The sequence below is a fragment of the Dromiciops gliroides genome, chromosome X (genome assembly GCF_019393635.1).
Source record: "Dromiciops gliroides isolate mDroGli1 chromosome X, mDroGli1.pri, whole genome shotgun sequence".
Taxonomy (NCBI): Eukaryota; Metazoa; Chordata; class Mammalia; order Microbiotheria; family Microbiotheriidae; genus Dromiciops; species Dromiciops gliroides.
The window spans coordinates 70443204-70467823 of record NC_057867.1 but is presented as its reverse complement, the minus strand read 5'-3'; the positions used below and the strand labels follow the sequence as shown (position 1 = coordinate 70467823).

At 42.0% G+C, this 24620-nt stretch overlaps 1 protein-coding gene across 5 annotated transcripts in view; it reads left to right on the top strand.

Annotated features, from left to right (window-relative positions):
• The first annotated feature begins 19775 nt into the window (after positions 1–19775).
• Positions 19776–24620, top strand: part of RPS6KA6 (ribosomal protein S6 kinase A6) — a 142157-nt gene continuing 137312 nt past the window's right edge. For all 5 annotated transcript variants that reach the window (XR_006353889.1, XR_006353888.1, XM_043973941.1 and 2 more), the window contains exon 1: positions 19776–19811. The gene's annotated coding sequence lies outside the window, so the exon portion shown is untranslated. The remainder of the gene's footprint in view (positions 19812–24620) is intronic.

Here is a 24620-nt window from a genome sequence, read left to right as displayed (position 1 = left end):
TGTGTGGGCATAAGACTTGGAGTGGCAATGTAGTGCAGAAGATTCTGAGACTGGCCTCAGCATCAGGAAGACCTAGATTCAAGCCTAAACATCTCCCCACCCCCACCCCCAACACATACAAACACATAGACACACTGGTTGTTTGGGCCTGGGCAAGTCACTTAATCTTTCAATGACCTATGGCAACTCTGTATTATAGAGAGGCTGCCCATCTACAGCCAGTAGGGAGTCTCTACACTGATGAAATCACTCACATGGAACCACAAAGAGACTCTGACCTACCTGCTCACTGATGGTAGAATTTTAAATGGTACTTGATAGGTGCTCTGGTTAACCAGATTCTCCCAGTGAGTACAAAAATGCCAGTATGTGCATCAACTCTTTGAGGTTATTCTTGGCATAGAGAAATGATTTATTAAATGACACATTAGTCACTGATGGGGGGGAGGGAGGTAGGTAGGAGTGGCTTCAAGCATCTCTTCTTTTGACAAATAGTTACTAATGATCTTTTCCTGTCTTTTCCTTAGTTCAGCTCCCATAAGTCTACATCTCAGGGAAAGGGATGAATCTCTTTTTAAGGTTTCATGGCCCTGTCTTATTGAGGAAGTGCAGTTCTTTGTCATGAGCTCTGTGTGTGTTGAATAGAGAGGATTATGTATAGAAGTAACCCACTACAGAATTTCTTTAGTGTGTAAAAAATAGAATAGTGGCCAAGGAAACTGGAGGGGCCAGTTTTCGTTTGTTCAACACCTTTTTACTTAACACTGTATTTTGGGGATGTTAAGAAAATATTCCTTTAACCTCTTCTAGAAACTGAACACATCAGCTTCTTTGCATGAACCTGTTCCTCATTCCTCTTGCCTTCCCTATATGTTCTGAGTAATGCTGTTCTTTTAGTCATCCAGGGTCCAGATCTCCTTTACATTCTCATAGTACTTTGTTTCTACTGCTTTCATTCACTTAATATATAGTTATTATAATTGTTTGTGTACATGTCATACTTGAGAGTAAACTTCTTGAGGGCTCAGACTGTATGTATTTCATCTTTTTAACTCCCTTCTCCCCCAAGCGATCAGTAACTCAATGCAAGTGTGAAAGCTCATTGAATGAATCAATATTGAAATCAAGGCGTTTAACCTAGATTGTACTGTGTGAAATAATACCTCTTCCACTTTCTTAAGCATGCTAAGGTGTCCTATGGTTTTAGTTTTAGTATTTAGTTGTAAAGAGAGTGGCAATCAGAAAACATATGGTTACTAATTTTTGATGGATTTTAAGTAGAGGCAGTATATGGTAATTGTGGATAATTTAACTCCTATTAATTTAACTCCTATTTTGTGTCTGTCCCAGTGGATATAAACAATGCAATGATAAGTCATTTTAAACTTCTCTTGCACTAATTTACCACTTACCTTACATGGAGGAGGTATAATTAAGATTAAGTAATGGAAGAATTAGCAATGACATGCAGCCAGCTGGTGGGAGGGAGAAGGGGGCCACTGAACAAACTAGAATTTTAACTGTTCTTTCACCTCTAAAAAAAGTTTAAAAGGGTTTCCTTTCTTCCTGAAGTAATAGCTGCTATTTGCACACTTTACAAAGTGTGAAGCACTTTGACATACATAAACCCATGTAATCTTATAACAACCCTTTAAAGTAAGGATGAGGAAACCAAGGCTCAGAGGAAGGGAAGGGACCTGCCCAAGGTCACACAGCTGATAAGTGTGAGAACAGGGCATTCCACTGAATTCTTCAGATTCCAAGAGCTAGTACTCTTTATACTACGCCATGATGCCTCTCCAAATCCACTGGATGTTAGCATAAACTCAGGGCAACTGCATTGAGATCAGAGGATCACTGACTTCAAACTGGAAACAAGCTTAGAGGCCACAGAGTCGAACCCCCCTCATATTTATAATGAGGAAATCAAGGCACATAATGGAGTTAAGAGACTGTGTGACTAGGGTCACACAGCTAATTAAGTGCCCAAGGCAGGATTTGAAATCAGATCCCCCTGACTCCAAGTCCAGCACTCCACCCTCTGAATTCACTATGTTTTCTCAATAGATCTGGCTTCCAGTATATTGGATTGCAAGCTCCTTGAGGGTGAGGGCTATCTTATTTATCTTTTTATCTTCCCGATCACCCAGCACAGTTTCTTGGCATAGTGGATACTAATAAAGGTTTGCTGGCTTACTGCTGAATGGATATAGAATTATAAGGGCAAAACAGCACATTATTGTTTTTGCTAATAAAGAAATGTTTTAAACATCTACATTCTTACACCTACATATATAGTATCTAGTTCTTTTTTGGTGATGCAATTGGGGTTAAGTGACTTGCCCAGGGTCACACAGCTAGTAAGTGTTAAGTGTCTGAGGCCAGATTTGAACTCAGGTCTTCCTGAATACAGGGCCAGTGCTTTATCCACTGCGCCACCTAGCTGCCCCTATAGTATCTAGTTCTGAGTACGAAGGACTACGTTAGAGAAATTTACTTTCTCAAACACAAATTTTATATGTATGTATATATATATATATATATAAAAAATATATAATGTGTGTGCATATATGTATATATCTTATCAAAATAGAACAATGCAACTTAAAATTTAACTTCTAACACATTCCAACAAAAAACACCATGAAGAGCAAATGAATATTTTCTATTCCTTTTGTAAGAAATTGAAACTACAAGTTGGGTTTTTTTTTTTTTCAAATTTTCTCCAAACATCTATTTTCCTAAAATGCTAAGGAAAACAAGAATAACAATAACTCGCATTTCTATAGGGCCTTAAGGTTTGCAAACTACTTTATAGCCATTATTTTATTTGAATGTCATTATAACCCTGCCAAGTAAATGCTGGAATTATTCCCCTTTTACAGATGAAAAAATTGGGGTTCAGGAAGGTTAAGTCAGTTAACCAGTTAACAACAAGCATTTATTAAGCACTTACTATACGCTAGGTATTGGGCTAAACACTGGGGATACAAATATAAGCAAAAAGAAAAGACAATTCCTGCCTTCAAGGAGCTTACATTCTAATGAAGAAGATAACAGCAACAAAAGCGATGCTGAAAATCAAGGGGGTACCCACTTAGGGGTATGAAGGCTAGATCTAGAGAATGAGGGGTGGCTGGTTTGGACCATTCTCCAAAATGGAAGTTCCAGGAAGAACTCACCAATGGGAGAAAGGGCCCAGAGGAGCAGTCAGGAAGCAGCTGAGGCATGGTGATGTAGTTTGAAGAATGAATTAAGTGACTTGCCCAAGGTGATACAAGGTGACTGAAATGGTCCCTGGACCCAGGTCTTCCTGACTCCAAGTCCACAGAAGACTATGTAAAGTTCCAAAATACAAAAGGGTATTAAATTTCTGAGAGTACCTAACTTAGTTACTCTTTGTAGTTACAGATGAACAGTCTCTAGAATATAGCAAATTGGGGCAGGTGCTCTGAGCCTCATACTTTCAGGACCCTGTGTTGCTGCAGAGACCAGGAAGCCAGAGTTACACAGTGACTCAGGATAGCAGTGGGTGGGAGGAGGAGAAGGAAATGGTGCCACCAGCCAGTATTCAAAAATGGCTGGGAAGTTCTTATACAACCAGCACTTAAATGATTCTACCTGTCACCAAGGCAACTGGGGTGGGGGGGAGGAACTTGCAATAGCATCCTTCTCTCTGTTTCTCCCTCATCCCTCCAGCTGCATGTTGTAGTTCTGGGATATTTCTGCATCTTTGGCTAATTCTTCTGGCAATACTTCTCTTGATTGCTTTTGCTAACATTCCCACACTTGGTTCCATTGAGCAAAGTTCCCTTTGGTGTTCCTTTGCATAAGATTTTTACCTGTATAAAAATGTTAAGTAGGAGGGAAAACAAGAGTATGATTTCCTATGAACCACTATACCTTGCTATGGCATTTAAGGCCTGTGAAAGGTGGTTTAATTTGAATGTTTAGTACAAAAGGCTCTGACTTAAGGTACAATATTTATGTTTATAATCAGATTGTTTTTCTCAATCTAATGGCACTGTTAGATTCAGTTGTAATAAACATAGATTTGAGAAAATATTTTATTTGACTTAAATTCCATTCTTCAAAGTGATTAAAATTCATTAGAAAAGAAATTGTGGTGCTGCATTTCTGATTCAGAGTATATTGCAACCTGACTCTAATTAAATTTCCATTCAAATATACCAGATTATACTCAGGGCAGTAAATAGCAGAGAAGTGAAGCGGTCGCTTTGACACTTTTGAAAGACTTTTCTCTGGTTACATAGGATATGTTTTCTAAAATAATTCAAATGAATTATGAGATTCTTTCATATAAAATTCATTTTAAAAACTGTCTAAATCATACTTTAGGTCAATTCAGTGAAATGTTTTAGAAGGTCCTTTCTAGCTCTAAATGTTTGATCTTCTGATCCTCTGAGCTAAATGCATTGTGAATGTCTATTACTTAAGGTTTATAGTTTCAAATTGAATGCTAAAAAGAATAATAATCAAAATGATTCTTAAATCTCTTTAGGTTAGAAGAACCATTTTTGATAGTCACTGATTTATTGGTCTTACTTTGTTTCAATTTGTCAGGTCCTCAGCCTTGATGCCTGGACCAAGAAAGAAAGGGACCCATGGAGACAAATTATTTAGTGATCAGGAAGGTGACTGTCTTATCCCACGCCTTTCTTCCCTTCACACACACACACACACACACACACACACACACACACACACACACACAGTCCCAAGTTAGACAAGAAGGTGCCTGCTAGTTATTCCCTTTAGCTAATTAATTAATATACACATAGAAGACAGGACTAGAAAGGTGATAATCACATCTGGAGTCTTGTGTTCACTTCTTGGCATCATGTTTTAGAAAGGTCAGTGACAGGCTGGAGAACATTAAGAGGAAGGTGACTAGTATGGTGAGAGGCCTTAATAACATACCATAAGATTAGTTGAAGAAATTGCACATCATTTCTAGCCTGGAGAAAAGAAAACTTGTTTGGGGGCAGAGGGGTAAATAAAATCCATCTTCAATTGCTTGAAGGTCTGTCACATGGAAGAGGGATTAGCCTTGTTCTGCTTGGTTCCATAGGACACAATGAAGAGTAAGGGTGGTGAAAGTTGTGAAGTAGATTTAACTCTAATGGAAGGGAAAACTTCCTCATAATCGGGAGGTAGTGGGCACCTCGTCACTAGAGGTCCTGAAGAGGCCGGATGACAACTTGTTCATGATGTTGTAGAGGGGTTTCCTATATAGGTTTAGGTTAGATTAATGAGGACTCTGGCAAGAATCTTGTCAGCAATGACTGAAAGACCCCCCTGTGATTGTCACAGGACAACCTGTTTCCTTTTTCTTTATAGAGATGGACAGTGGAGATATACTGGATCTCCTGGAGGATAATCTTGCCATATAACCCAGAAGATTTCGGTCAACTTCTATATGAACAGTGGACCCCCTGCCTTATAGATCTCTGCTGGGATGGAATCAACACCAGGTGCTTTGCCACATGGGAGGAGTCTAATGGCATTCAAAACCTCTTGCTGAGTTGGAAATTCAGCTAGAGAAGGACAGACTTCAACCTGAGGTATACAGTCAGTGGTTTCAGCATTGGTTGATGATGACCTGTTGAGACTACTATGGAAGTCTTTGGCCTATCTCTCCTGTATCGTGTCCTTATCACTGATCAGTGTGGCTCCATCAGTGCTGAGTAGTGGAGAGGCACCAAAAGTCTTTGGCCCATAAATAGCCTTCAGGGCACTGTATGAGCACTTTGGATTGTTACTATCAACATAAAACTGAATGTAATCTGCCTTCTTAGTGAGCCAAGAATCCTTAATCTCTCTAAGCTTTGCTTGTACATTACTTTTTTTTTTTGCAGGGCAATGAAGGTTAAGTGACTTGCCCAGGGTCACACAGCTAGTAAGTGTCAAGTGTCTGAGGCCAGACTTAAAACTCAGGTCCTCCTGAATCCAGGGCCAGTGCTTTATCCCCTGCACCACTTATCTGCCCCCTGTACCTTACTTTTGTTGGAGTTAAATGCTTCCTTCTTAGAGACAGATGAACCACCCAACTGGTAAACCCTGCGGAGGTCTCGTTTTTCGTTTAGCAGTTTCTGAATTTCCCCATCATTTTCTTTCTTTCTTTTTTTTTTAGTGAGGCAATTGGGGTTAAGTGACTTGCCCAGGGTCACACAGCTAATAAGTGTGTGTTAAGTGTCTGAGGCCGGATTTGAACTCAGGTACTCCTGACTCCAGGGCCGGTGCTCTATCCACTGTGCCACCTAGCTGCCCCTCCCCATCATTTTCATGAAGCCAATCCTGATGTTTGAAAGTGTTCTGGCCCAGATGAGTAAATGCAGTACTGTACATCAGGTCTCTGAAAGTTGGCTGTGTAGCCTGAATACCAAACACACTATTTTACAGAGATCTCACACAAGGTAACCACCTACATGGAAGTCAGAAGAAGAGGTATAAGGATACTCTCAAGGTCTCTCTGAAGAACTTTAGAATTGATTGTGAGACATGGAAGAAGCTGGAAAATGACTGCCTTAGTATGGCATACTCACATCAAAGAAGGCACTATGAGCAAAGCAGAATCACAGTAGCACAAAGGAAATGTAAGATGAACAAATCTAGAGACATCTCTATGTTCAAATGGACTATTCATGCCTGACCTGTGGTGGAGCCTTCTGAGCTCTTATTGGACTGATCAGCCAGTTAAACACACTGTACCCTGACCCCAACATCATGATGACATTGGTCCTCTTTGAGCAGGAAAGACAAACAACAAGATTAGATTAAATGGTCTATGATGTCCCTTCCAACTCTTTGATGTTAGGTTCTCATTTCTCTTTTTTCTTTTCTTTTCTTTTTGCAGGGCAATGAGGGCCAAGTGACTTGCCCAGGGTCACACAGCTAGCAAATGTCAAGTGTCCAAGACCAGATTTGAACTCAGGTCCTCCTGAATCCAGGGCTGGTGCTTTATCTACTGTGCCACTGGAAATTGAAAACTCTTGGGAAAGAATGAAGATAATTCTGGTTTCTAGAAACTAATCAGGGAACATACAGTTGAGGCCCCATTATTAAGCAAGTAATTCCTCCAAGAGGTGAATACAACTAAATAGACCTTCAGTTCTAAGGTTTAAAAGGCCTCAGTAGGGTCTCAAAACTCTCCTAAGGAGCTATCCAGGGTACTAGACAGCTTTTGCCTAAAGTTCTCTCTGACCAGTCTTCTTTCTGTGTCAGACTTACTACCTCAGTTTGTCTTCAGCAATTACTTCCTTACTTTGATTACCCCCAATACCAGCTGCCTGCCCTTGTCTGTACTTTGTCCTACCTGACCTAATGGGAATCAACAAATAATTTTTATTTGTTTTTGGTTGGGCAATGAGGGTTAAGTGACTTGCCCAAGGTCACGCAGCTAGTAAGTGTCAAGTGTCTGAGGCTGGATTTGAACTCAGGTACTCCTGAATCCAGGGCCAGTGCTCTATCCACTGCACCACCTAGATGCCCCAACAAATAATTTTTAAAAAATAATTAACATTTTTATTTGTAGTTTTGGGTTTCAATTTTTATCCCTCTTTCTCTCCTTCCCCTTCCCCTCCCTGAGGCAGCAAATAATCAGATATGGGTTATACATGTATGATTATGTAAAACATCAACAAATAATTAAGTGTCTAGTATGTACAATTAAGCCAGTCAAAGAGCATTTAAGTACCTACTGAGTGCAAGGCAGTGTGCTAAGCACTGGGGATACAAAGATAGGCAAATGACAATCCTTTCTTCAAGAAGCTCACAGGAAGAGACACAAATGTGTGAAGAAGATCTAGACAAGATACATTTGAGATAATCAATAGAGGGAAAGCATTTAGAAGAACCATAAAAAATAGAATTTTAGCTGGGATTTGAAGTGAACCAGGGAAGCTAGGAGGATGAAGAGGGAGAGCAGTTCAGGCATGGGGAACAAAAAAAATTTCCAGAGTTTGGAGATGGAGTATCTTGTTCAAAAAATAGGAAGCCAGTGTCATTGTATCACAGAGTACATTTGCAGGGTTGGGGGGAGAGAAATCATTTCTAAGAAGACTAGATGGGCAGCTAGGTGGTACAGTGGATAGAGCACTGGCCCTGGATTCAGGAGGACCTGAGTTCAAATCCGGCCTCAGACCCTTGACACTTACTAGCTGTCAAGTGTCTAAGACCAGATTTGAACTCAGGTCCTCCTGAATCCAGGGCTGGTGCTTTATCTACTGTGCCACTGGAAATTGAAAACTCTTGGGAAAGAATGAAGATAATTCTGGCTTGTTGAGCCTTTTTCAGGGCTTCTCATTCACCTTTGGGGTCCATCTGCCACTTTCACCTGTGGCTCCAAGAAGCTGTAGAATGCTCAGCAGCCACACTCCAGTAAAACCATCTCATCAGACAGGCTAAACCAGGTTGAGGATAACTGACAGGCATCAAATCCCTGGGTGAGTTAGGGAGATATCTACCCCAAGCATGGGAAGGCTTCTCCTGGTTGAATGGCTGGGTGAGAACAATCTGTTCCAAAAGGCCATAAAGGCCACTGGAGTACTTAGAACTTGGTCTGACATAAAAGACACCAAGGTCATCTGCTGTATCCTGGGCCATCTCCAGTCATGTTGACTTTTGTCTTGCCACTGGATTTTGATGACTCAGGAAGAGACAGTGAGACTGACAACTTTGTGCAACTCTGCCTTACTTAAATCCAATTCATGAGCAAGTGAAGACCTGTGATGTCATTGGTCCTCTTCAAAACCAAAGGATGAACAAGAACAATTGGGGATAGCTAGGTGGTGCAGTGGATAAAGCACCAGCCCTGTATTCAGGAGGACCTGAGTTCAAATCTGGCCTCAGACACTTGATACTTACTAGCTGTGTGACCCTGGGCAAGTCACTTAACCCTCACTGCCCTGCAAAGAAACAAAAACAAGAACAATTGAATTGTGGTGGGGGGTGACTTTTTATGAAGAGTAATTTGACAGCTGAGTGGAGAAGGGTTTAGAGTTGGGAGAGATTCTAGGCAGGGAGACCATATCGGGCTATTGCAATTATACACAAGTGAGGTTATGAGGCTGCACCAGGATGGTGGCAATGTTAGAAGAAGGAGGCAAGCATGAGAGATGTTATAAAGCTAAGATCAACAGGACTTGGAAACAGATTGGATAAGGGGATTGAGACAGAAGAAAGAGTCAAGGACAATACCTAGGTTATGAAATTGGAGGACTGTGATCATGGTGATATCCTCAGTAGTAATAGGGAAGTTAGGAAAAGGGGAGAGTTTGGGTGAAAAGATAAAATGTGCTGGGTGCTGGGAATTCACAGGTAAAAATTAAAGAGCCCTCACCCTCAAATATCTTCAATTAATTAAAAACAGACAATTAAGCAGAATAAAAGCCATTCCCTAATAGATAAATGATCAGATGATGTCAACAGGCAGTTTTCAAAGTAAGAAATTCAAGCTATCAACAGCCATCTCCAAAAAGGCTCCAAATCACTGGAGAAATGCAAATTAAAACAACACTGAGATTCTATCTCATAGTAATTATACTGGCAAAAATGACGAAAATCGCTAAACCATATGTGCCCTTTGACTCAACGATACTATCAGGCTTCTACCTTTAAAGAGATCAAAGAGAGAAGAAAGGTCCCCATGTGCCCATTTACAATAAAGTTTATGTCAGCTCTGCTTGTAATAGCAAAGAACTGGAACCCCAGCGGGTGGCAATCCATTGGGAAATGGCTGGCCAAATTCTGGTATGTGAATATAAGAGTATACTGATATTCAGTAAGCAAGGAAGGGGGAAGAGAATAAGCATTTCTATGGCACCTACTTTGTGCCAGGTACTGTGCTAAGCATCACTCACTATATGATGCAGATGCCGTTATTATTCCCATTTTAGAGCTGAAGAAACTGAGACAAAGCTTAAGTGACTTGCCCAAGCTTACCTAGCTAAAAAATGTCTGAGGATGCATTGGAACTCAGGTCTTCTTGCTAAATGCCATATAAATAATTAGATGGACTTTTAATTTTTTAATTTTTAAAAAATGTAATATACATTTTTATTTATAGTTTGGGGTTCCAATTTTGATCCCTTCTTCCCTCCCTCCTCCCTAAGGTGGCAAGCAATCAGATATGGGCTATACATATATGGTTATGTAAAACATGACCATATTGGTCATTTTGGACAAGAAAACTTGATTAAAAGAAAAAAAATGAAAGAAAGTGGAAAATATCATGCTTCAGTATGTTCCATCAATATCAGTTTTTTCTTTGGAGGTGAATAGCATGCTTCATCGATAGTCCTTTGGGATTGTCTTGGATCACTGTATTGTTGAGAAGAGTTAAGTCATTCACAGTTCTTTATCAGACAATATTGCTGTCTCTGTGCACAATGTTCTCTTGGTTCTGCTCACTTCACTATGCATCATGAAATGGACTTTTTAAAGAAAAATTTGGAAAGACTTGTATGAACTGATTCAGACTGACTGAGAAGAACTCAAAGAACAAATATATAGAATAACACCATTGTAAAGACAACCAACTTTTAATGACTTAATTATCGTGTTCAATGCAATGACCAACCATGATTCCAGGGGAGTAATGATTAATTATGCCATCCACCTCCTGAAAAAGAGGCAAAAGACTTAAGTAAAAGGCTGAAACATACATTTTTGGACACAGTAAATGTAGGAATTTGTTTTGCTTGACTATGCACATCTGTTAACAAGGGTTTTGTTCTTCTTTTCTTTTTGGGGGGGAGGAGTCAAAGGGGAAAGGAGAGTAGCTATAGGGTTGCCAAAAAAGGAAAAGAAGAAAGGGTCATTGAAACATTTTAAATACACAGAGGAAGACCAGAAGGAAATACAAAGAAGCAGGACAGCTTTGGAAGTCAGAAGTTGAATTTATTGTATATTTAAAAGGAAAAGAAAGCTGTACAGAATGTTTGTGGCTTCATATGCAACTCTCCTTTTCTGTTCTCCTTTGTATATGAAATTACTCATTTTATTTAGTTTCTGATAAGTACAGGATAAACAAAATAAAAAGATGAATTTTTGCAGTGAATAAAAACTTAAAAACCTACTGTGTACTGGGCATTATACTTTGTATAGGGGTAAGACAAAGTTTAGACAACAATTAAAATTTACATGGCACTTAAGGTTTGTCAAACATTTTATATACATCCTTTTGAGACCCATATAATAGTCCAGTGTGATAGGTGCTGCAGGTACTATTATTCCCATTTTACAGAAGAGAAACTGAGGCAGTCAGAGGTTAAATGAATTGCCCAGGGTCACATAGGTAGTGTCAGTGCAGGATTTTAATTCAAGTCTCTCCTGTCTCCAAGTCTGACACTCTTTTCGCTATATCTCCCCCATGGAGCTTTTAAGGGATAAGATATATGCAAGGATAATTATGATACATGATATTAACTAACAAGTATATTAGGAAAGCAAAAAATAAAAATTGAATTGAGGCCTGAGTGAGAAGGTTATCACCCACAGTGAGAGTAAGGGAGGGTTTCATGGAAGATCTGGAATGTAGAGTAGGCTTTAAAGGAGGGTTACGAATTCAACAGCTGAAAAAGGGGAGGGAAGACCTTTTAAACATAAGACATAAGATGAGTAAAGGCTCTGATATGGGAAATATCAGGGCATATTTTGTGAGGCAACTGGGGTTAAGTGACTTGACAGGGTCACACAGCTAGTAAGTGTCAAGTGTCTGAGGTCACATTTGAACACAGATCCTTCTGAATCCAGGGCCGGTGCTTTATCCACTGTGCCACCTAACTGCCCAGGGAATTTTTTTTTGGTGAGGCAATTGAGGTTTAGTGACTTGCCCAAGGTCACACAGCTAGTAAGTGTCAAGGGTCTGAGGCCGGATTTGAACTCAGGTCCTCCTGAATCCAGGGCCAGTGCTCTATCCACTGCACCACCTAGCTGCCCCCCAGGGTATTTTTAAAAAATAAATATTTTATAGGGCATGTTTGAGGGGCAAAGAGTCATCCAGTAGTTCAGTTCGGGTGAAGTGCAGAACATATGGGAAGGAATAATAAGAAATAAGGCTAGAAAGGTAGCTTGGTGCCAGATTGTGGAAGGCTTTAAATAGCAATCTGATCTTTACTTAATAGGTAAAAGGGTGTCACTGAAACTTTTTGAGCACTGGAGTCATAAGCACAAGCCTGTCTGAAGGATAGATTGGAGCAAAGTGAGATTGGAGGCTGGACAACCTATTAGAATATCCCACTTGGATACTGAAGAAGGTCTTCACTAGAGTAGTGGCAGTGAGAACAGAAGAGGGACCAGAAGTGTGAGATATTATAGAGGCAGATTGAGCAGGACTTGATTTTCTTCTTATATCTAATAACAGACTGTTATGAAAGGTGAGGGAGAGGGAAAAGTTAAAGATAAGCAACCTCATTGTTAAGAACATGGGAGACACTAGCTGTGTGACCCTGGGCAAGTCACTTAACCCCAATTGCCTCACTAAAAAAAAAAAAAAAAAAGAACATGGGAGACTGAGTGAGTGGTGGTACCATTGATAGAAATAGAGAAATCATGAGGTTTTGGCAGAAAGAAAAGAAAGAAAACCTGCTTTTGGCATGATGAATTTGAGTTACTGGTAGCACATCCAGGTGACGATTTTCATGGTTTTGTAGATTGAGAGATGGAAGGGACCTAGTCACCTAGCGTAACCCTCTTCTTTTGCAAAATAGGAAACTGAAGCCAGAGTGGTTAAGTGACTTGCTTGAAGTCCTGGCAATTCCCTGGACCAGAATCATGGTTCCCCAGATCTACTCATGATATAATGTGCCTGTGGTCCATAGTCAAACCTGATTAGACTAATAAGAGAGAAAGCTAGTTTGAACTACATGTCTAAAGTAAATACTAATTTTTAAAAGTGCAGGTTTGTTACTTTTCAAAAAACCATACTGTAACTCAAAGGATATGAGAGGATTATTTGTAGTTAAGTCTTGCTATCATTCTGAAAACCAATCTTTTCTCTTCTTGTATGTAAGCAAGTATCTCCTTACAACTCTGGTACATTTAAATTTTCTCAGCCCCTTCTTCTTATAGATAGTACAAAGGGAAACTTTATCTGAAGCCCCGTTCATATGATAGCCAATTTAAAATAGGTGTAACATGGTTTAATGAGGCTTTATTGTATAAGAAACTGAAAGTTAGCTCAGTTAGACTTCAATGCTAATAAGGCTGTGATTGTAAGTCTGACATCGTCTGGCTTAGCTTTACACAGCAAAACAAACCCCAAACTGTTCTAAATCATAAATAGAACCCATAACTTCAGCTAAAAATGCTTGGGCCAATCAAAAGAGGCATCTAGTGAGCAAGTTTGGACAGCTTGATGCAATCTAGAGCTAATAATACAGGTCAAAAATCAAAAGTTGTATCATAGCTATCTGTGTGACCTTTGGCAATTGATTTCATTAGTCTTCAGTTTACTCATCTGTAAAATGAGGGGCTTGGATGATCTTTATAATCCTTTCCAGGTCCAAAAATCTTTGTATTTATGAGTTCTACCAATATAGACATTTTTGTAATAACATATTCAAATGACAGTATAAAATAAGAAAACTACTAGACATTTGAACTAATCCAATATTACATTAAGTTGTTAAATCTCATTTCAGTCTGTCTGACTACTGCATTTTTGGCATCCTTGGAATTTACTTCCTGTTTAGTTACTTGATTATTATAACATCATGTTAAGTCTAACAGTAAGACCTATTGTGTTTTGTTGGTTTTTAAAGAAAGTGGCATTATTACAAAAGAAAGACCTTGACCAGATTTCAGGAGCTATTCAAGAATTAAAAATGTTCTATTTTTGTTAATGGCTACTTCATTCATATAAAATTTTGAAGCAAAGCTCATTATTATTTTTTTTGGTAGGGCAATGAGGGTTAAGTGACTTGCCCAGGGTCACACAGCTAGTAAGTGTCAAGTATTTGAGGCCAGATTTGAACTCAGGTCCTCCCTGAATCCAGGGCTGGTGCTTCATCCACTACGCCATGTAGCTGCCCCCCACAAAGCTCATTATTAAAAGGATTTAGTTATTGTGGAGGCTGCCCTATAAGGTCTGTGTTAATAAAATCTCCTAGGCCAAATATTAAGAAGAAATCATAGCTTTAGACTGAATTCCACTCCCTCATATTATGGATAAAATCAAGGCCTACAGAAGTTAAGTGACTGGCCTAAGGTCACATGGGTAGTATGTGGCAGAGCATGTATATCCCACTGTACATAATTACATACTTGTGCTAATGTCCATGCAGGGGAAATAATTAGCAGAAAATTAATTAGGGCCATATCACCTTATTCTAGTGGCAAATAAAAGCATCGCCTTGTGTCAATTGGCAAAAAATAATGGCTGTAATGATACAAGTATGCATTGAATCAAATAAGATAATAATTGTCAAGTATTTAGCACAGTGCCTGGAACATAAAAAGTGTTATATAAATATTAACTATTAAGTATGTGTGAATTGTTCACCTCAGTATAGCATTTTGTGATTACAAATCACTTTACATGTATAGCAACCATAGCAAGGGGTAGTGTGAGTATTGTTATCATCCCTGCTTTCCAGGTCAGGAACCAAGGCTCAGAGAGTCAAAGAATTTGCCAGAGGTCACACAACTCATAAGCAGCTGAACCCTGATAGAAAATAATCAGAGAATCTCCGAGCTAGAAGGGCCATTAACAGTCATCTACTTCAATCCTCCCCCAAAGCATGATTTCCCCCCAGAAAAACCCTTAGAAAAAAATTCCCAGGTCAGATCTCAGGATGTCAGGGAGGGGCTGGGGTGGGGGTGTGGTGGAAATTCCACTTGGGGACAGCTCTAATTATTAGGAAGTTCTCCCATATATTGAGCCAAATTCTGCCTCATGATAGCCCTTCAAATCTTTGACCAATGTAATTATATTCCCTTAAGTTTTCTCTAGGCTTAAAAACAACAGACCATTCTACCCAGAATGGACTTCCAAGACCAGCTCATTCAACTCATTTCTGAACAAGAATCCTTTTTACAAGATACCTAACAAGTGTTCACTCAATCTTTATTTCAAGAGCTCAGTGTGGGAGATCCCACTATGTCCCAGGGAAATCGACCTAATTTTTATATAACTCAAATCAGAGGAAATTTTTCCCTATATTAAGCCTAAATTGGCCTCTGCATCTTCCACCCATTGCTCCTTGTTCTGCCCTCTGGGCCCAAACAGAACAAGGCTAAGCCCTCTTCTGCATGATGGCTCTTTGAATACTTGAAGACTACTATCATGGTCCCCCTAAACATTGCTATTTCCTTCAACTAAGCCTATGCCATGCTTTCCACTCCCCTTAGCACCCTAGTTCTTCTCCTTTGGGTATGGTCCTGTTTGTCAATTTCCCTTCTAAAATGTGGTGCCCAGAAGTGAACACAGTATTTCATGGGAAGTCCAAGAAGGGAGAACATTGAGACTATTACCTCCCTTGTCTGGACACTACTTCTATTAATATAAGGTTTTCTGACTCCAAGTCCAATGTCTTTCCATTACACTATGCCGGTATTACTTAAGCTCATAAATCACTATCCTTCACAATAGAACCTTAACAAGACCTTAAGTAATGAATTTGCTATTGCCATCCCTGTTTCTGGACATTAGCCCAAACTTGGTGATGTAATCAAAATAGTTCCAAAATAACAGTTTCTGTATAGTGCATTTATGAGTGTAGTTGAAGCACCATTTTAAAATGAGTTAGGTTATAAACTCTTGGAAAGTATTTACAATAGATACGCTGAGAAGCCAGATGGCTCTTTCTGTAATAATATTTTCAGTTTTACATTCCTCTGTGCTCATCAGCATCAGAGATCAGAACCATAGTGTAGGAACTGTATGTGATCTCTGATCTGCTGATCAGAGGCCTCCAGCTTATATTCGACACTCTTTAAATGAGGCCAAAATGGGTTGGTTGTATTTCCAACAAGGTTTTATTAAATTAGCTGGCTGCCCACTTCACCGTCAACTGAAGCTGGCTGATGTATGTCATTTACTATGCTAGGGAAAAGAGTTCAGAAAGTGTGGTGCATTAATGTAACCCATCCTAACTACTGGAAAAAACAAGGAAGTCCATGAGTCAGTTTCATCATCATCACCACCACCACCATCATCCTATACAAAGGACAACTCATTATTTATATCCTACAGTTAATGTACCTCAGTCCTTAAATTGGCCACACACAACTTGTTGCTATATAGCATCACTGGTTTAGAGCTGGAAGATAGTATGTAGCCCAACCTCTTGATTTTACAGAGGAGAAAATTGAGGTTTAGAGAAGGAAAGTGACTCGTCCAAAGTCACAAAGGTAGTTAACTGGCAGAGCTTGGATTCAACCCAGCTTCTCTGGCTCTAAGGCTAGTTTGTGTTTTTTTTCCCCCACTGTACCACACTGCTGCACTGAAGTTACTGCTGTCCCAGAGACTGCTATATGTTATGTAGATAAACTCAGGCTAAAATTTTCCTCAAACCTAAGAAAAAGAAACAGATAGCTATCTGTCCCTGCAGGGTAGACTAAGCAGAATAAGGAGAAAACTGTATACAATGACAACATTATTGTAAAGGCAGACAACTTAGTAAGACTTTAAAACTCTGATCAATGCAATGAACAACCCTGATCCCCAAGGACTCATGATGAAACATGATACACAGCTCCTAACAGAGAGGGATTCAGTGTGCAGATTGAGACTTTTTTTGGACATGGCCAATGGGGGGATTTGTTTTGCTTGACCATACATGCTTATAACAGCGGTTTTATTTATCTTTCTTTCTCAGTGGGGAGGGGGAAGGTTAGAGGGAGCAGTGGATTTTTGTTATTTAAAAAAATAAAATTTCATCTTAAAAAAGGCAGCTGCATATATATATATATATATATATATATATAATATATATATATAATTTACTCTGTGGAGGATCTTAGTGACTTGAAAACTAGAGATATCATGAATAGCAAGCTTTGGGCTTACATGGATGCAATAAGTATCTAATAAGCACTTTCCGTGTGCCTCGAGCTGTGCTAAGCACTTTACAAATATGTCTTACACTTTTAAGATAATTCTCATTCTCCCCAAGAATAGCTGTTTATAGACCTGAGGCCCACAGGAAACAACCTAGAAAGGCTCTGCCTTTGGAGGCTTTCGATCTATTGCAGATAAAATGACGTTGGCAGAGATATGTGGGACATATATTTGATGAGCTCTTTTAAGGCAAATCCTTATCTCAGGCGTTGTTGTATCATCTACAGAACCCAGCAAGATGCCTTGCAAATAGTAGGTAGTCCATAAATGTGTTAGAGTAAATACCCAAGTCAGGTTGAAAAGTATGATGTTTCAGAATATCACAAATCCATTTTGAGAGGGATCACTATTCTTTTCATTATACTTTATGTAAAAAGTTACTTTTCAAAATACAAGTCAAGATTCTCAACACACAAAAGATGCATTTTCGTGCACACACAAGTACCTTTTTCATCCTGTATAGCTCAGTTTTCCTGATCCAGTTCTTCCTTTTCATTTGCTGTGGCTTTCTTTCCAATGAACTTTTACCTCTTATAGTAAAGGACATCAATTAAACTGACTTCATAGATAGGACTGTGGCAGAGTTGATTCTGGGCATCTATGCTATCCCCCAGCATCACTGATGGGGCTTCTTATTTTCAAACTCATCGCCACTCAGTTTTGTTTAATTTGTCAACTACTTGAGGTGAGACTGTGAAAAGGATGTAGGGGGGGAATTAAGCCATGATGGCCGGAACCCGGTGACAGTTTTAGGGATCAGTTGGGGGGGGGGGAACCTGTCCAAGGTACTGAGCGTCTGTTTTAAACATGCACGATTTCAAGGAGAACTTGCCTGTTTTGAGCTTTGAGGTGTTTCGAAAAAGTGGAGTTGAGGGAAGAGCACTGAAGTTTGGAGCCTGGCAATTAAAGTCCTCAAACAGAGGAGTCTCTGCTGTAGATCGTTAGCCCACGCTGGTCACAAAAGGCAATTAACGAAATTCTGTGGGTAGAGATTACCCCATGCTTTGCACGTGTGTGTGTGTGTGTGTGTGTGTGTGTGTGTGTGTGCTCGCGCGCGCGCGCTCTCGAGCGTGTGTGCGTATTTTGTGAGCGCTAGTAAAGGGCAGCCCTCTGGAAGCACACAGGATGGGACTCTTTTCACTGAGGAAGAGAAAGGAGCCTGTACCGAATGGGGGAAGGGAAGGCCCCTCATGCCTTTTGGCACATGGCTGAAAGAAATAATAGATGTTCAAGTTCATACCTTCTCATGGGTCTGTCACGAAGTCAGGGGATAGGTGTTAGGGAGTTCAATGGTAAGTTGCTTGTGTGGGTCCTGAAAACGGAAATATTCCCGAGTTCTCTCCCCGTCCCGCCCTGGGCCTCTCTCCAGCCTGCCCCCTCCTCCTCCTCCTCCTCCGACCAGCTACTTCGCCTACCCTTTCGGGAATCTTCCCTCCGGCTACTCTACTCCGAAGCCCCGAGAGGGCTTGCTGAGCATGTGTGAACAGTGCCGCGCATGCTCGGTGCGTAGAACAGGTTTACTGAAGCGCTTAGCTGCGACTCCTAGTACAAGTGGCTTCCTCCGCCTCCTCTGCCCGCCCCCAGCCCCCTCCCCTTTCCCTCCCCTTCCCTCCCCATCCCTCCCTCTCCCCTCCCCTCCCCTCCCTCCCCTCTCGTCTTCTCCCCACTTCTCCCCTCTTTTTCCCTCTTTTCTCCTCCCCTCCCCTCCCCTTCCCTCTCGTCCCCCCCCCCTCCCCATTCCTCCCTCCTCCTCCTCCTCCTCCTCCTTCTCCTCCTCCTCCTCCTCCTCCTCCTCCTCCTCCTCCTCCTCCTCCTCCTCCCATAGCTTCACCCCAGGCTGGGGAATCTCCGTTGACGTCCGGGTGACGCCGCTGTGCTGCCGCCGTAGGGGGTTCCAGGCGCCGGCCGCACAGGTAACGCCGCCGCCGTCGCCGCCGCCGCCGCCGCGGCGGCCGCCGCCATATTGGCTGAGCCGCGAGCGGGGGAGGGCGCGAGGGAGGGGGTTGGGACTCCGGCGGGGGGGGGGGAAGGGGGGGGGAAGAGGTTGTGAGTCGCGGCTGAGCAGCAGTCGCAGTAGCGGCGGGAGCGGGCACCGCGCGGCAGCAACCTCAGCCTCAGCCCCACTATAGCGGCGGCAGAGGCAGCGGCAGCGGCGGCGGCGGCGGCACTTCCACCCCCGTGCGCCCCCTCTATGGGAAGCGGCAGCGGGCGGTAGAGGGCACCCCTTGCTACGCGCGCGTGAGGTAGCCCGGCGGCTCCGCGCGCCCGCGGAGCGAAGCGGAGCGCGGGGAGGAGGGAGCGCGGGAGGAGGGAGCGCGAGCGCGGGGAGGAGGGAGAGAGCGAAGCTAGCCAGCCAGCGAGCGAGCCGAGTGCTGGGCTCGCGGCAGCGGCGGCGGCAGCGACAGCAGCGACGACGGGATGTGTGGCCGCGACGGCGGCCGCCGGCTCCTCCTCGGCGGCTGGTGAAGGGGCGATGCTGCCGTTCGCTCCCCTGGAGGATCCCTGGCACCACAAAATGGAGGTGTGCGGCGGCGGCGGAGCAGGAGGAGGCGGCGGCGGCGGAGCCGGAGCCGGAGCCGGAGGAGGAGGAGGAGGAGGAGGAGGAGGAGGAGGAGGAGGAGGAGGAGGTGGAGGAGGAGGAGGAGGAGGTGGAGGAGGAAGAGGAGGAGGAGGCGGAGGAGGCGGCGGCGGCGGCGGCGGCGGCGGCGGCGGCGGGAGCAGCGGCGAGGTGAGTGGAGGGACCCGGACTGGCGCTAGCCGCCCCCTCTCTTATCCCTTCCCGGTCGGGAGCGGGACCCTGGGCTAGCCCCCTCGTGGCCCCCTGGCCCTGCGCACATCCCGACCCCCTTCCCAGGAGGTGCCCCGGGGGTGGAGGTAGGGGAGCCGGGACGCGGGACGGTTGGAGGTTGGAGCTAGCGAGCGCGCGGCTGGCGCGCGGTTCCTGCTGCTCACGCTGCTGCTGCTGTTGCTGCTGCTGCTGCTCACGCTGCTAAGTTTGCCCCCCGGCCCACCTAGAGCGGGCCTGCGGGTGGGGGCACCCCGGCACTGAACTCAGGCCGGGGCTCGCCCGCGTGCACTTTGGGGGAGCAGCCGCGGCAGAGCCGCAGCAGCCGCTGACAGCGGCGAAGAACCGGGAGAAGAGGAGCGAGCCAGGTAGCAGAGTAGCTCTGGGCACTTAGGGACGCGCGCTCCTCTCCAACTTCCTTCCCTTAGCCCATTCCGGGGCTGCTAATACCTTGGGGCAGTAGCGCCCCAGGGTGCGCGGCTCAGCCCGGCCGAGCCCTTCTCCTCTCCCTTTCTCCGCACTCCCGAGGAGGCAGGGATCCCCGGGAATCCTCTTCTTCCCTCTCTCGCCGAGGCAGAATCGCAAAAAGTCAAGCTCGGATTTTTCCAAAGTACTTTTCAGAAAATGTAGGCGGCTTTTCAGCTAGACCCTTTAAGTCGATGTGTCCCTTCCCTACGTGACTTCCCCGAGACGGAAAATTGTCGAGTGCTGCCGCTGTGCCTAGGCTCGTTGTCAAAACCCCGAAGGACAATGATGGGCAGCGAGCGAACGATGTGGTGTGCAAACGTGTGTGCCCTGCAAGGCGTGAGATGCCTTTGCTGTCATCGTTTTATTACACGTCTTACTTTTCTAATTGCTGGTTTTTTCGTGTGAACGCACCAGCAGAGGCCACCGCGTTCCTCCTTAAAAAGTCAATTCCCACCGAGGTGCTTTTACAATAGGGCATCTGGAGGGTCCACATAGGTCGGGTGCCCAGTAATCCCCTTTACTTTAAAGAACTAGTTCCGTTCGCCACCACCACTACCCCCTCAAAACGCCCCCAAACCGTACTAAAGTGCATTCGTTCCCTTTTTCTTTTATTCCAGTTGAACTAGAGGGCATACGTTGTTTGCCACTTTAATTTTGAATGAACATATATATTAGAAATGAGGACAGTAAAGTTGGCGCTTCACTATTCCTGGGAAATATTTTGCTAGATGGCTTTTCTTAGTGGTATAGGCAGTTCAAAAATACCATTTTATGTTTTATATCTGAAAACGTGGTAGAGGTTAATTTGTTCCTTGGGGTGTTGCTCTGCTTTCTTCTCGATAAAGTTTTTATCACACAGTGCTGACTAAAAGGGTTTAGTGGCAGCTTTTTTATACAAAAGAAGTTTATACAAATGATTTAACATTTAAAACTATTGTGAAAATGTGGCAGAGAGCCTCTAGCATACTACATGGGTTTTCCCTCTTCTTTTTACTATTCATATAGTTTAATTCTGATTATTTTAATGACTATATATGCCTTTTGGTATTAATGCCCTGTGATTTTTAAGTATTGTAATTTAGCGTTTAATCTAGGTCTCTATGCCTCAGTGTTTTGAACATTCAAGTAGAAATTGTTAAACCACCGTAAGGTTAAAGAGCCAATGATGGGAAGATGATTGTTTAAAACAATATATTGTTGGCCAAATTTAACACTGAAGTCAATCTAATTCAATATTCTAAGTGAAAGGCAAATATGGAGTTTATATTTTGATTCGACTGTTTCTTAGAGTTTTTTTTTATAACAAAAGATGAATTTCCTGCTTCTTTATTTTGTCCTACTTATTTATAATTCATGCCCTATTGTGCTGTTGTTGATGTACAAACTGTTTCTCAATACTGCTTTCACATAATTATCTATAGAATGAGTATTTGGGAGGGGGTTTGGTTTTTTTTTATTTCTGTTTCTGTTTGTTTTTTTTAACTGTGGATCATGCATTAATTTTTTTTTTACTGAATTTAAAGAAAATATAAGAATCTCTTTACTTTTTAAGCCCCAGGAAACAGAACTGAAATGTATGTGGCTAATCCTGGCAAAAATACAATGGGATTAGATTTGTATTTTTTTTAAGTCTTTGTCAGTTCTTTGTATTTCTTGTTTGAGTATGGGCAGTTTCCAAAATACTAACAGGTTGCTTTCTAGAAGCTTGGTTGTAAATTGACTGAAATTTGAAAAGGATTTTTATCATAGAAATTGTCGATAGCTTCCCTTCTATTGCTTGCAAAATTCTAGAAGCATTATCAAAAGTGATCATTAAATGGTAGTATGTTTTCATCAATAACAAGTCATGCCAGATTACCTTGATTTCCCTTTATAATAGAGTAATTGACAGATTAAGGGAATGTTGTAGAGAGATTAGGTATACTTACATTTCAGGAAAGCAGTTGACAGTCACTGCAATTCTGGAAGGCAGATTGGAGATGGTGTAAGATTACAGTTAGGTAGTTAGGTAGATTCACAATTGTTTGACCAGCCTCCAAAAGTAGTCTTTAAGAAGTTAATGTCCACTTGGGAGCAGGTCTCTAGTGGAACGCCCCAGGGATCTATTCTTTGGCCTTGTGCTCTTTTACAGTTTTTTTTTCAAAGTGTTTGATGAATGAGTGCATTCAGCAAATTCATTTCAACATTCATTAATGTTGCCTACTATTTACCAGACTTGTCCACTGCAACATGTTGTTCCTATAGACAGTGTGAGAGGATATGCCTTGATCTAGCGAGCCATTTTGCCTTAATACTTCCTATCCCAACCAGCTCTATTTCTTAGTCATTTCAGCAATAATGGGATCGGTGCAAAGGTGGGAGAAAAACGAAATGAGTTTTCATGGAAAATCTCCAGAGGAGACAGCGATTACACTAACTAGGGGTTTTTGTCAAGTCCTGCTAATATGCTATTCTGACAATAGACACTTCTTAATTGGAGGCTGGCTGAAGGAAATTCTGAATCAATAGCTTGAAGAAAACAAAAAAAAAGCAGCATGCTCTTTAATGAAGAATGAATGTGAAATAACAAATTGGTCTCAGCAAGACGAATAAAAGTAGCATCAAGCAGGTCTAGAAGGTGAACTGGGGAGCATAGAACAAAGAATCAGAGAGAGAGAACTATGCAGATTAAATGCCATTCTCTGACTAATCACATTGTGCAGATAAACAGAATCATCTTCAAGTGGTGTGATAGTTAAACTTTAGGTTTATAGCAAGATAGAAATCATATGTACTAAGGGGAGAATTCAGGTGTTTTTTTTTCTTTCTCATAGCTGATACAGTGCTCTTCCTTAGTTGAAACAGCCCCAGTTCCTTAAACTAGTCATTAAATGGCATAGACTTCAGTCCCTTGATCATCTTGTTCACTCATTTTGGACCCACTTATAATTGGTGCTCCAGCTTGACAGTATCCTTTCTAAATCGTGATGTTCAGAACTTATATATCTTGGCTTCCCAGATCAAATTTTCACGCTGATACCTATTTCAATAGATAACCACTTCTTCCTGACCTCCCCAAGATAACATTTGATGAAATCAGAAAGCCATTTATCAAATAGATTTGTGAAGAATCGATATCATCCATAGGCGTATAAGTATATTCTTCACTAGTGATCGGTATATTTTAAGATGCAAGTTGCAGCATGCCTTTTTGGGGAAGCTCTTTGGAGCCCTTGAGAACCATTCAAGTCATTAGTACTAACTTGAGCTAAGCAGAATAAAGCAACCCCTGCCTAGAAGGAAATAGTGGAGCTGCCTTTCTCAAGTCATTAAACCAAACTTCTGAAAGTCTAAAGGTTCCACAAAAACTTTCTAATGGTATATTATTTTGATCTACTTAGATGGGCTCAGTAGTAACTTGGCATTTGCATGACTAAGATCTCTCTTTTAAAGTTTGCTGACTTGTTTGGTTGATTTTCAGTTACTTTAAATCGTAGGCATTTGGAGTTGGAAGGGACCCTAGAGGCCTGCTAATAAAACACACTCATTTGAAATCTCTGTTTATTAATTCATCAAGTAATTTTGAGGGCTTACTATGTGAAGACAAAAAAGGCACTGTGGTAACTCTAGTAATAGGGTCCATATGACTTTTGCATGAGGACCTTCCTAACCAATTCACAATTAACATACTGAAATGCCCCAGAAACAATTACCTTTTCTCCTATCGACCTATCCCTCCCACGACCATAAAATAAATGTCTGATGACCAGAAGAATTTTGTATCATTATGCTATGTAAACCAACCAATTTAAACTGGTTCGTTGGGGTTTTTTTTGTTTGTTTGTTTTAGTTTTTTTCTTTCGGGACACTGGGGGTTAAGTGATTTGCCCACGGTCACACAGCTATTAGGTGTAAAGTGTCTGGGCTAGATTTGAACTCAGGTCCTCTTGAATCCAAGGCCACTGCTTTATCCACTGTGCCACCTAGCTTCCTCCCAATTTAAACTGTAAAGAAAATTTCTTCTTTGTTTTCTTTTCTCTGTGGTAGTAAGGTTATATGGCGTAGTAGATAGTGGGTTGGCATTGAAGTTGGGATTCAATAAAGACCTGAGTTCTAGCCATGCTTATGACCTGGGCAAATTACTTAACACCTTATTGCCTAGGCAAATGCTTTAGGACTAGTTGTTGATCTGCATCTGTAGAGGTGGTTTCCCACCAGGAGTTCCCCATTCTGAACACCCCTTCCTTTCCCCCTTAATTCTCTAATTCTATATTAGGTCCGCTTGATTGTCCCTATTCTTCAATC